Source organism: Garra rufa, chromosome 23, assembly GCF_049309525.1.
Source record: "Garra rufa chromosome 23, GarRuf1.0, whole genome shotgun sequence".
Taxonomy (NCBI): Eukaryota; Metazoa; Chordata; class Actinopteri; order Cypriniformes; family Cyprinidae; genus Garra; species Garra rufa.
The window spans coordinates 2,653,271-2,662,932 of record NC_133383.1 but is presented as its reverse complement, the minus strand read 5'-3'; the positions used below and the strand labels follow the sequence as shown (position 1 = coordinate 2,662,932).

Here is a 9,662-nt window from a genome sequence, read left to right as displayed (position 1 = left end):
CACTTACAGTGCTCATCTTCACATATTGACTAATGCAAAATAGTGGACTGTGATCTGAGTCTGCCGTATCAGTGATTTGAGAAACTTTGTTGTTTAAAACTTATTTGCTTGCAGCTGCTAAGACGTGTGAGTGGTTTCTAGTGTTTGCTATGGGGTTGTTAGGATATTATGGGTGGCAAATTAGTTGTAGATTCAGCAGGCTTTCTCCAGCAGCTCTGCGCTCAGACTAGCGTCATATGTTCCTGTCGTCAGAGGGGGTCAGATGGAAGCCGGCGCTTTGAGACAATCACCGGTGTGGATTCATCAGTCAGATGTTTCCAGTCAGCGCTCACAGTAGACGACACACGCAGGTCCCAGTGGCTCCAACTTACATCTGTGGATGTGTTTTAGTCCTTGAGCTGATCTGAACCGACTAAATAGGGCCAGAACTGACCAGGATATGGGTGAGATATTAATTTACATTTTTATATAATTTCACTGTGATGGTTGTGTCATTTCCAGTGAATGAAAATTTCTCCCTAAAGCAGAATGTTTCTTTTTTTTGATCATTTGCATTATGAAAAGCCTGAGAAAAGGAAATGTGCTGGTATTCATTAAAAGTGTTCAACGTTTGACTCAGAATCTGATATTTCTCAAGTCGTCCACACAGACAGCACAAGGCAAGCTGATTAATATTTATATATTAAATTTAATATTTATGTGTGACCTTAGACCACAAAACCAGTCATAAGGGTCTTTTTTTTAAATTGAGATTTATACATCATCTGAAAGCTGAATAAATAAGCTTTCCATTGATATATGGTTTATGATAGAACAATATTTGGGGATTCAACTATTTGCAATCTAGAATATGACGGTGTAATAAAAATAAAATAAAACCAAAGTTTGAGAAAATCGCCTTTAAAGATTTTAGTCAAAATGAAGTTCTTAGCAATGTGTATTACTAATCAAAAATTAAGTTTTGGTATATTTACGGTAGAAAAATTTACAAAATATCTTCATGGAACATGATCTTGTAACGTGGGGTTTTAAGATTTGTTTTGGGTTTTGTTTTTGTTTTCATGTCTTTTATTTTGTAGTTTGATTCATGCTGTTAGTGTATTGCTTCCCTTTCCCTCATGTATTTCTGCTACTTGTGGCTTGTTTCTCATTGGTTGATTTGTCTCATGTGTTCCTCATTGTTTGGTATAAGAAGCCCTCATGTTGCCATTGTTCCTTGTCGTGTATTGATCGCTGTAACCTGTTGTTTGGTGAGTTTGTGTTCCTGTTCAAGTCTGTTTCATGTCAAGTCAAGTCTGTAGTCAAGTCATTGTTTGTATTTTGGATTATAAACTGCACTTTATAAGTGTTTATTCACATCTCGCCTCCATTGGACATCCATTGTAGATTTTTACTTAATATCCTATAGATTTTTGGCATAAAAGAAAAATCAAAATATAATTCATTTTGGGTTAATCTAATGGGCAGTCTTTGGTCTCATTAATTTATTGTTTGTTCCAGAGCAAATAGTTTTGACAAAATCTCCTCATGTTTATGTAAAGTCAGTGCTGTATATCAGAGCACTGCCTGTGTACTTTTGACTGAATTACCTAGCAACTTTTATATTGGCTGTTGTTGTTTATTAAATATTGTTATTTAATTAATAATATTTTATATAAATAATAGTAGTATTTGATAGTGTTTAGTATTGAGAAACAGTGTGTGTGTGTTCTTGATGATGATTTTAGTTTCATTGTTCTGCCATAACATAGTGAAACGAAACTGCAGAAAAAACTTTTATACTGGAAAACAAACTCTGTTTTAAACTGAAGTTATTTTTAATTTCAACAACAGCTTGATGCAGCTAACAAATGCACCAAGCAGCGCTGTCATCGGAAATCATTCTTAACAGATGAAAGATTATTAAGGTTACATCAAAGATAACGTTTTCCTCAGCGAACCTCTAAACTAATGTTTTATTGTGAATATGCGATTGAGCTGAAGATTTAATGCTGTATTAGATGCAGGTAATCACACTCACTCAGTCCATCTCTCTCATAATAGTCTACATAATACAATGAGCATTTAATACAGTAATACAATAAGCTTTCAATGAAGCAACTATTTCTGCGTTACTAGTTCTAAGAAGACGTATTTTTAATTAGTAATGGAGGCTTGGGCTCAGCTGTTAAACTGTCAAACTGAGATTTGAAAAAGGAAGTAGTTCTGCACAAAAAAGGGTTTTTAAAGACACTTCGTTTCTGTTTCTTATGTATTTACACACCTGTGCGGTCGAACTGTTGTATAAACGCAGTATCATACTCGTAGCCATTTGATATGGCTGTATATCGACTCGCTGTATATAAGGAATGCACAAATGTTAAATATTTGACAGATGCTTTGAGTTTTGAATGTATATTTGTGTGACACACTTCAGCCAGATCTTCTTGAATTTACCACTGGCTCTGATGTCTCTATAGTGGTTAAACATGAATATAATTTGTTTTAGATAAATCTAATGGGCAATATTTGGTCTCATTGATTTATCATTTGTTCCACAGCAAATAGTTTTGACAAAATCTCCTCATGTTTATGTAAAGTCAGTGCTGTATATCATAGCACTGCCTGTGTACTTTTGACTGAATTGCCTAGCAACTTTTATGATGGTTGTTGTTGTTTATTAAATAATATTATTTAATAGTGTTTTGAAAATAGTATTGTTTAGTATTGAGAAACAGCGTGTGTGTTCGTGATGGTGATTTTATTCACAATGTTCGGCCGTTAGATAACGTCAACAGACAGCTGTAAAGACTTTTATACTGAAAAATAAACACTGTTTTAAACTGAAGTTATTTTTCATTTCAACAACAGCTTGATGCAGCTAACAAATACAGATGACAGATAAAAGGTTATTAACGTTACATCAAAGATAACGTTTTCCGCAGTGGACATTCAAACTAATGTTTTATTGTGAATATGAGACTGAGCTGAAGATTTAATGCTGTATTAGATGCAGTTAATCACACTTGTCCATCTCTCATAATGCTCTACAATGAGCTTTTAATACAGTAATACAAATAGCTTTCAATGAAGCAACTCAACATTCTTTAGTTACTAGTTCTAAAGTGACATTTTTTTAATTAGTTAATGGAGGCTTGGGCTCAGCTGTTAAACTGTCCAACTAAAAAAAAGGAAGTAGTTCTGCACAGAAGAGGTTTTTAAAGACACTTCATTGCTGTTTCTTATGTATTTACACACTTGTGTTGTTTAATTGTTGAATAAACGCAGTATCACACTCGTAGCCTTGCAATATCGCTGTATGTAAATAAAATATTTAATATATGTGACCCTGGACCACAAAACCAGTCTTAAGTCGCTGGGGTATATTTGTAGCAATAGCCAAAAATACATTGTATGGGTCAAAATTATTGATTTTTCTTTTATGCCAAAAATCATTAGGAAATTAAGTAAAGATCATGTTCCATGAAGATTTTTTGTAAAATTCCTACTATAAATATATAAAAATGTAATTTTTGAATAGTAATATGCATTGTTAAGAACTTAATTTGGAGAACTTTAAAGGTGATTTTCTCAGTATTTTGATTTTTTTGCACCCTTAGATTCCTGATTTTCAAACAGATGTATCTCGGTCAAATATTGTCCTATCCTAACAAACCATACATCAATAGAAAGCTTATTTGTTGAGCTTTCATATGATGTATACATCTCAGTTTTGTAAAATTAACCTTATGACTGGTTTTGTGGTCCAGGGTCACATATAATATTTCACAGATGCTAGAGTTTTCAATGACACAACAAAAATAAGTTTCACAGTGTGAATGCTGTTAAGCTGTCAATTTTGTTGAGACACTAGATGTTGATCAGCATTTTTACGGTTTGATTCCTGTTGAACTCAGTGGTGTATAGTTGTTGGGTGCTGTTATTCTTTCGAAATTCACGAAATGATCCTGTTAAAGAGCAGGTTTTGTTGTAGCATTTCCTTATGTGCTTTCAGACGCACGTCAATCTCGGCCACAGTAAATGTGTGCCTCTGGCGTTGCTGTTGTTAGCGTGTGAACTGGGCTGTGGGCTGAAATGAAGCTGTATAAAGGGTGAATGAGCAGCAGGTAGCGCTCGGCTCTGATCCGATCAGTGTCTGTGAGCTTTTATCCACCTAGGCGTTTGTCTCTGAGGAGTCTCTTCACACATGGATGCTTATTTTAAAAGCTGGAAGCTCCTGACATGCAGTGGCTCCTGTCCAGTTCCCTTATTCTGACCAGGGGAGAGTTTAGCAGGACTCCCTCATGAGTCTTATTATATGTGCTAAAAGACTCTTACTGAGACTCTCTGGCCATTTAGTTGAAGTTTTACTTACAAAAGTAAAGTTTATCCACATCTAGAAAGATCAGATTCCAGGAGGAGGGGGGAATCTGTTTTTACAATTCAGGGTTGTTATCGTTATCTAAAACTAATATAAAAAAAATAATAATATAAACGTTAACTGAAGTAAAATGAAGTATAAACAACCATATTTTATTTCAGCTACTTGCCAAAGCACCATTTTTATTTCTCAGATGGAGTTCAGTGGAAGTCAGTTTTAAAATATTATAACTTTAATTGCTACAATTTTATTCTCGTAATTTCGACTTTATTCTCGTAATTTTGACTTTATTCTCAAAATATTTAAACTTTATTCTCGTAATTACGACTTTAATCTCATCTTATTTTTTTTTTTTACATCATGGTAATTTTTTAAACAATTGTGAAAAAACATCACATCATAAAAAATAAGCAAGTAATTGTGAGTTGTTTTCTCACTTCTAAAAAAAAAAAAAGAAATTGCAAGAAAAAAAAACAGAATTGTGAGATATAAACTCAGAACTGAGAGAAAAAAATAAAGTTTAAAAAGATCTTTTATTTTAATTATGCATGTTTTTTTTCTTTCTTGGAAACAGGCTTCCATAGAAGTACTGAAAACTAATAAATAAAGAATTTAAAAATAAATATATTAATAAAAGCAACATTCTAAAACTTTTTACTGGAATTAAAGTGAGCACAAAATCTAAAAATATAAACTAATTCAAAACGTTAATAAAAACTACAAAAGTAAATCAATAGTGGAAAATCTTAGTTTTAGTCTGACCATAATAGGTTTTTATGGTCTCATTTATATGTGTTTTCCATATATCACTCTTGCTTTAAACATGCATGGCATTGACATTACAGTCTCCTGAGTCCAGATGAACAAATTGTGGGCAATTGAAAGTGACAATAGTGTATAGGAAATCAATTGAGCATGTGCATCAGTGTCCAGCTGCCATGTCAGTCAGTGTGCTCATGATGACTGGAAGTGAAGCTCCGCCTCTCCGCTGGATTAGAACACAGCCGGAGCCGTTCACATCCAACGGCATTCACACGCATGTGAACTGATCTCACTGCAAACACCGCAGGCTCTGAGAGACACTCGCAGCACCGCAGGTAAACACTGCATTTTGTGCATTTTTGATTGATTTGATTTGTTCAAACATTATTTTGACGCCAAAATACCACTTTATATGGGGCATAAGTTATAGAAATAGGCAAATAATCGTTTAAGTGACTTGTTGAAGTAGGAATAAGTGTTTTTATCATTCTTATTTATTCTTATTATTCTTTTTATTATCTCCTTATTCTGTTAAAAATATAGTTTTGGTCTTAAAATACAGCTTTATCAAGGACAATTCTGAGTTATAAATCAGTATGTTTCATAATTCTCCATTCATATCTCATAATTTGGGTTTATATGTCATGAATTTGAGTTTTTATCTCACAATTATGAGTATATATTTCATAATTCTCCTTTTAAATCTCATAATTTTGAGTTTATATTTTACAATTGAGTATATATTTCATAATTCTTCATTTATATCTCATGATTCTGAGCTTATATCTCACAATTATGAGACTGTTTCATAATTCTCCATTTATTTCTAATAATTTTAAGTTTATATATTATATTCTTCATTTATACCTCATAATTCAGAGTTTATATATCATAATTTGAGTTTCTCAATTATTATTATATATTTCATAATTCTACATTTATATCACAATTTTGAGTTTATATATCATCGTTTGGAGTTTATATCTCACAATTATGAGTATATGTGACCATGGACCACAAAACCAGTCATAAGGTTAAATTTGACAAAACTGAGATGTATACATCATATGAAAGCTCAATAAATAAGCTTTCTATTGATGTATGGTTTATTAGGATAGGACAATATTTGACTGAGATACGTCTATTTGAAAGCAGAAATCTGAGGATGCAAAAAAAGAAAATCACCTTTAAAGTTGTCCAAATTAAGTTCTTAACAATGCATATTACAAATCAGAAATTACATTTTGATATGTTTACAGTAGGAATTTTACAAAAAATCTTCATGGAACATGAACTTTACTTAGTTCCTTAATGATTTTTGGCATAAAAGATAAATCAATAATTTTGACCCATACAATGTATTTTTGGCTATTGCTACAAATATACCCCAGCGACTTAAGACTGGTTTTGTGGTCCAGGGTCACATATGTTTCATAATTCTCCATTTATATCTCATAATTCTGACTTTATCTCACAATTATGAGTATATATTTAATAATTCTTCATTTATATTTCATAATTTTATAAGTTTATATCTTAAAATTAGGAGTATGTTTCATAATTCCCCATTTATATCTCATAATTTTGAGTTTATATATCATAATACTGAGTTTTTATCTCAATTATGAGTATATATTTCATAATTCTCCATTTATATCATAATTCACAGTTTATATCTCTCAATTATGACTATTTTTCATAATTTTCCATTTATATCTCATAATTCTGATTTTATGTATCATAATTCTGAGTTTGTTTCATAATTCTAAATGTATATCTCATAATTCTGGATCTATATTTCATAACTATTCATTTTGATCTCATAATTCTGAGTATATTTCTTAATTCTTCATTTTGATCTCACAATTCTGAGTTTATATTTTTTAATTCTCCATTAATATTAGACAAATTATTTTAGATGATTTTAGTCATCTGTTCTGGAGATGTTTGTTTGTTAAAACATTATTTTGACCCCAAAATACCACTTTCCATTGGTCATAAAGTATATAAATAGTCATATAATGGTTTGAGTGGTCATTTGGGATGATTGTATTTGGATCTGTCATCACTGTGAGCGTGTTTTGTTGTTTTCTGTCTGTATTTGTGTTTGTTTTGGTGACGTCTGTCTGCTGTCGTTCCAGTCTGCATGAGGCCTTTGGCTTTGCTATTTTAAAGCCATGAGATGGAAATAAATATGGGAAATTAGATTTTAATTCCCCACATTTGAACATAGTCTGACCTTTCTGAGCATCTTCAATCCATTCGGACACTTACTTGGACGTAAACTTTGTCTTTGGGATAAATTCAGAAGAAAATCACTTTGTTTTGTTTTGCTTAAAATTCACTTAAAAACATCACTGCATGAAATCAAGTCTGAAGCTTTACTCAAAACGTTTTGCTTGGTGGTTTTTAACTTGTGATATGGATTTTCGTGTATTATAGCCATCAGTTGAACATCATCTTTCATTGAATCTGCACACAGAAGCTGTTTTCAAGCATTTAACTTGCATGACCCTGTTGATGGTCTTAATCATATTAACATTAAATAAATAATAAATAAAGAGAGAGAAATCCTCTTATGGCACCTACACAGAGCATTTAATCACTCTCTCTTGGGTTTAATTACTTCCTTTAATCGTAAGGCTCAGTGTCTGCGTTCAATTTAAATTATTACAATTATAAAGCTCTTCTGCATAACATAACGCATGTCATTTTATGGATAGTGAAACTTAATATTCACTATGTTCCATTTTCATCCGTTTTTCTGATTTGAGGATGTTTTTTTTATCAATAACCAGAGTGAAGGGCTTCAGTTCATAGAGAAATTTAGAAATATTATCTGCAGGACTCTAAATCTAAGATAGAGACTAACGATTGTCATCCTATACTGGCTGATTGTTTATTATTAGGGGCCAAGCCGGAAGGGCTGTAGCCTCTATTGTATGTGTATGTTTTCTTCTTATTTTTGTCCAATGGGAGTCTATGGCAGCTCTATGAAAAGAACATAGAAAAATGATGAAATTTGGCTCACTTGTAGTGATTTTGGGGTCTCTAGGACCAACACTATAGCACCACCACTAGTTCTAAAATTCAACATTTAAATGGTAATAACCCTTGAACCCCTAATTCTAGAAAATTGAAACTTAGTACACCTGATCCCTCTCTTCAAACTGATCACATTCAATAGCTAATAAGACTCTACTCCACTAATAAGATCCAATTCTTCTCAAAAGTTATGTCACAAAGTCTGAACCCAAAATTGGTTCAGAGGTTATATCTTGGCCAAACTTTGATCAATTGAAATTAAACTTGGTATGCTTCATCAACACCATGCTCTGAGGGTATATGCCAAAGTTGGGAACAGCGCCACCTATGGGTCCTGAGATACCAAAAAATGCACATTTTTGCTTGTAAATTTTGAACAGTTAGTCAAATCATTATATTGGTGTCTTTGGATTCTTTACTATTTCAGTCTTTCAACTTTGACATTTTACATTTAATTCAATGTGACAGTTGTGTTTCTTTGTAATTATTTGTGAAATTGGCTTTCAAGTAAATGCTTTTTTTTTTTTGGTTTGGACATCACTAATGCCAGAAAGCTAAATAAATAATTCCATTTGGCAAAAAAATATGTATTTTCAAATTTTCACATTTCACATTTTCTACAAATATATGTTTTTGCTATTTTTGTATATTTTTAAATTAAAAAAAAAAAAAAATATATATATATATATATATATATATTTTTTTTTTTTTTTTTAACATTTACAAATATTTTGGCCTCCATATATATATATACTTCAATTATCCGCACCTCGTATATTTAAAAAAAAAAATGCATAAAATATATTTATATATTTTTGAAAAAATATATCTAAGAAATATAAATATATTTTTAAAAGCATTTAATAATATATTTTTGCATATTTGTAAAAAAATATATATTTTTAAAAATATATATACTTAAAAAATATATATTTTTTTTATAAGAATTAAAAAATATATATATTGGCAATCAGAAAAAGCTGGCCTCCATATTTTGCATATTTGTGAAAAGTATATTTAAAAAATACAAATATAGTTTTTAAAGCATTTAAAAAATATTTTGGCCTCTGTATTTTTGTGTATGTGTGAAAAATATATTTTAAAAATATAAATATATTTGTACTAATATTTTGGCATCCGTATTTTTTTATATATATATATATATATATATATATATATATATATATATATATATATATATATATATAAGAAATCTAATTATATTTTAAAAGCATTTAAAAAAAATTAGCCTCCATAGTTTTGCATATTATTGAAAAATATATTAAAAAAATATAAATATATTTTTAAAAGCATTTAAAAATATATTTTGGCCTCCATATTTTTGCATATTTGTGAAAAATATACTTTAAAAGCATTAAAAATATATTTTGGCCTCCATATTTTAATCCAAAGAGAAACTTTATTTGTTGATTTTAGAGTTTCACAGTTTGCAACATTTGCCTTATGGCATACAAATTTGAATTAATAATAAAAA

The 9,662-nt window shown here is 30.6% G+C and overlaps 1 protein-coding gene across 1 annotated transcript in view; it reads right to left on the bottom strand.

The window, feature by feature from the left end:
* Window positions 1-9,662, bottom strand: part of LOC141299823 (adenomatous polyposis coli protein-like) — a gene marked incomplete at its 3' end in the record, with an annotated part of 204,026 nt that overhangs the window by 81,471 nt on the left and 112,893 nt on the right. The gene's annotated exons all lie outside the window — the stretch shown is intronic.